The sequence below is a fragment of the Raphanus sativus genome, unplaced genomic scaffold (assembly GCF_000801105.2).
Source record: "Raphanus sativus cultivar WK10039 unplaced genomic scaffold, ASM80110v3 Scaffold2806, whole genome shotgun sequence".
Lineage (NCBI taxonomy): Eukaryota > Viridiplantae > Streptophyta > Magnoliopsida > Brassicales > Brassicaceae > Raphanus > Raphanus sativus.
The window spans coordinates 1-4,303 of record NW_026618114.1 but is presented as its reverse complement, the minus strand read 5'-3'; the positions used below and the strand labels follow the sequence as shown (position 1 = coordinate 4,303).

The 4,303-nt window shown below is 40.7% G+C and overlaps 1 long non-coding RNA gene across 1 annotated transcript; it reads left to right on the top strand.

Annotated features, from left to right (window-relative positions):
- The first annotated feature begins 238 nt into the window (after positions 1-238).
- Positions 239-1,094, top strand: LOC130506011 (uncharacterized). Its single transcript, XR_008941877.1, has 3 exons — positions 239-379; positions 457-626; positions 696-1,094. It is a non-coding gene; the product is annotated as an uncharacterized LOC130506011 (long non-coding RNA).
- Positions 1,095-4,303: the final 3,209 nt, after the last annotated feature.

The window sequence follows — 4,303 nt, the reverse complement described above, 5'->3', positions numbered from 1 at the left end:
TGAACAGCTCTGCGTTATGGGCAAACTCTGTCTTGAAACTGCTGAAGAAGCAGTGGCAATGGTTCCTTTCCTCAAGGTATAATAGAGAATATTCTAACCTTTTCTCTTCAGTGGATTAGCTCTGTTGAATTTTGAGATGACGTGAGCGTCTTTTTTGTAGAGAAAAGTAAGAGGTCATCGTGATGAAGCAATTGAGAAGATGGTCAATGATCTCTCCCTTGTCAAGAGATTTGAGTAGTGCAAAAAAGCTCGAGCTCTAAGATTCTAGACATATGTCAGGGTGTGATATTCCTGACATAGATGTCATCGGAATCTCCGGTGATTCCCTTTAAGCTTATTAGTGTCCTCTCGAGACTTGGAAAGACTCTAAGATTTACTAGTATGATCTTTCTCTTTGTTTAATTGTTTCAGGTAACTTCTGTTCAGACAAGAAACTCACGGTCTATGTTGTCGCAGGGTCCCTAGGTGGGTTCAACGCACACGCCAGCAACATAGTCTCTGTTGTATTCATAGCCACTGGCCAAGATCCAGCTCAAAACGTGGAGAGCTCCCAATGAATCACAATGATGGAAGCCGTTGACGACGGCAAAGATATCCATGTCTCTGTCACTATGCCATCCATTGAGGTAAATCAATCAAAATATAAATAGTTCTGTGAATTTGTGAGATTTGATTTTGGTTTTGGAATCTCTCAGGTAACGCAGCAGATTGCGTCTCAATCAGCGTGTTTAAACCTGCTGGGAGTTAAAGGAGCAAGAGCACGGAGTCGTCGGGGATGAACTCAAGGAGGCTAGCGACGATAGTGGCGGGAGCAGTTTTGGCAGGAGAGTTATCACTGATGTCAGCTATAGCAGCATGACAACTTGTGAAGAGTCGCATGAAATACAATAGATTTAGCAGAGACATATCTGGAGCAATGACAGCGACAACAACAACGACAACATGATCTGACTCACCATTGTCATCATCTGTGTAGCCAAAACTCGAAGGACAAAAATCTATAGAAGGGCAGGTTCTCTGGTGAACATGTTTAGCCAGGTGCCGTGCCTTGCCTTGCCTTGCCTTTTGTTTAGTAAAAGCTTATTTGTTTTTTAACTTTTTGGGATTAAGGGTGAGTAAGAGAGAGAGAGAGAGAGAACATCTTTCTTCTTTTCTCTCTTACTCGTGGATGACTCATGTGTTCTTTTTTGATGTATGTCTAATCTTGGTCTTTGTTTGTTAGGAAATGGTGTTTATATGATAAAATACTGTATGGAGTTACGTTTTGGGGACATGAATTTTCCTGTTTGATTCGTTTCATTTATAATGTGAACTGCATGTGTGTTTGGACATCTCTCTTTAGTAGTTTTTGGTAATTGGTAATAATAAGATACGGATCTTTTTTGCCTTCAGAAGACTCCACCACCTAAAACATTCACATGTTTAGCTTTGTTTGTTCTGGTTTACTCAAATTCTGAGGGCCAAATGTTATTGGGCCACACTAACAACAACTGTACTCTGTTTGCCTAGTTCTCAAGTTGCCATGTGAGCCTTTTTCTGGAGCCCACCTTCGTTATCCTCTACGTATGAGATTTGTGGATTTATAAACATCTGTTTTTCTTTTGATGGAGGCTTCCGGACTTTTTTTTTTTTTTTTTTTTTTTTTTTTTTTTTTTTTTTTTTTTTTTTTTAATATATTTATATTATTTATCTACCCGAAAACCGGGAATTAAAGCATCGAGTACAAACGTGATTTGAACAAAATGGTCTAATGTTAAACGTTTCGTCCCTAGCTTCGCTCAACCACCTCTAAACCGACGCATTCCGCTAGTTAGATCCATCAACATCAGACTGTCAATCCCCGTTCTCGACCAGTGATGGTAAGCATTCGAGGGTGGCGTTCACCTCATTTCTGAAGTTGCCGGTTCATCTTATGCCATCACCAACGTAGCTAGTTCATGACGATCTCCTCACATTCGCAATCTCTACTTCCAATTAAGTGCGGAGATGGATAAACATAACCTGAAAGCTTCATACCTGAAACCGCCAGATTGATCGCCATGGCGAGTTCATCCATCGAGAACAAAGGCCGGTTGAGCTGTGACTACTCTGTCTTGTGGAAGGGTACCTGCAAAAGAAGGAGGACATCCTACCGAAGCTTGAAAAGCCAAACTCCAGTATCGGGATAGACGCCAATCCAGCACGCCGCCACGGACAATGAGTTACGTTCCGTAGACTCTCGGACCATAACAAACGCCCACGCACTCCATCTCTTAGAACAAGAGGAAGGTTCTTAAAGCTTTAACATGTAGCCAAACGGTGGCTAACGAGACTACTAACAATCGAGAACAAAACCCAAAGACTTCTCCACCAAAATGTGCACTTCTGGAGGTAGAAGAACCACAGAACAGAGCCATGATGAGACTAGGCAAGACCGAAGCAGAGATCCGGAGAGACGACGCCAAAGCGTAGACAACTCCACGCGTCACCTCGTCGGGGCTCCACACGCGCCGCCGGAGAGCTTCAAATGACACCGCCAGAAGAAGCCAACCCACGCACGCCTTGAGGAGAGAACACCATCGAAGTCCAGACTAGATGGAGTAGAAGGCTCCTCCTACACCGAGACACCAAGGCGGAGGAACAAGAGCCGACACCACCACCCCACACCGACACAGATCCGAGAAGATCCAGGACAGGAGAGCCTAATCGGAGCACCACGCGCCACGAACTCCGGCGAAACCAGATCGAACAAAAGGAAAATGTTGACCCAGATCCAGCCACCGAAAAAGCCGACCTCGCCACATCCTAACCACCTTAGCCTCGTCGCCACTCCGGAACAAGCACGTCCACCAAACAGAATCGTCGTCGGCGTCCCGTGACCGAAGCTCTGTTGACGGAACGGCTCTCTAGAGTCTTGACATGTCGAAAAAGGGGCTGAGGAGCTTAAGAGGCAAAGAGAAAAAGAGAGATTAAGGAAGAGGAGCCACCGGCAGCAGCTCGGAGCCGCTACCGGAGAAGAACGAGACTATGGCGGAGGTTTTCTGCAGAGAAGATAAGAGAGAGAGAGAGAGGTTTTTTTTTTGCCCTGAGATTCTTGTGAATGAATGATCATCCAACGTTCAAAAAAGGCTTCCGGACTTTAATAGAAGAAGTCTCGATTCAAAGCATTTTTGCCCTCTTTTTTTCGTTTTGCTATTTTAAGATGTATACAATTACCAATATCACAAGAATCATAGTTGTAATATTCTGTTCTTTCAACTTACATACTCAATTTCCTCAAAATAAATGTTGAAAAATACATGATAATTGGTGGATGGGGTTAATGGGTAAGTAGCATATCTCACACAAGTCGTTAAAGTTCAAATTGAGAAAAAGAAAAAAGTGTATTGTCAAGAGATTTGAGTAATGCAAAAAAGCTCGAGCTCTAAGATTCTAGACATATGGGTGTAGTAATCTATTTTTAAGTTGATAATGTGTGTTTAGAGTTGAATAATTTGTCTGAAATTATAGAGTAACTATATCAGGAGGGTTTCTGGCATGATACATGTAAATGAATGTAATTTACAGTGTCAGATCCAAGCTTGCACGAAACATACCATATCTTCTTTCTAATGAAGTTATTGATTACATATGGATATTATGTTCTAACATGAAGGTTTTTTTAAAAGATTCAATATGCGTTCGAAGAGAGATAACAAAATACAAATTCTTATAAACCCTATAAGCAGTACAAGTTAACTACTACCCTACTAAAACCGGCCAACCAAGTTTAAGTGTGAACCAGGGCTAGTCCCCTATTTCATACAAGCTCTCTCAATCCCTCCCTTCCTTTTGATATTACATACAACTAAACAAACAAATCGTAGAGTACTTTCTATAACATTTTAAAAGTATTACACACATCTAATTATCAACAATCCCGCGCTTGCGCAGAGTTCCAGCCCTAGTTTAATTTAATAGAAAATACTATATTTTAATATGTGCTTTTAAAGCGCATGATAAATTTTCGATGAAAATTTTATATAATCGTATCTTGTCTTTGTTTAAAGTAGATTAGGGTATAAAACACGTAACCTGTATTTCGAAGTGATTTTTGAGTCTTACAGTACTTATGTGACTGACTGACTGTCATCACTATATTCATTTTGAAAAAATGATGACAATGATTAATTAAAAAGATGACATTTCTTCCTTCTAATTAAGATATATAAATTTAATGGTCAATTTTTTTATTTTTGGTAAGATTCTTAAGAAATCTTCTGAGAAATCTTTGAAATCCCAATATGATTAGGAAAAATGTAGAGCCAAAAACGTTCAAATGGTT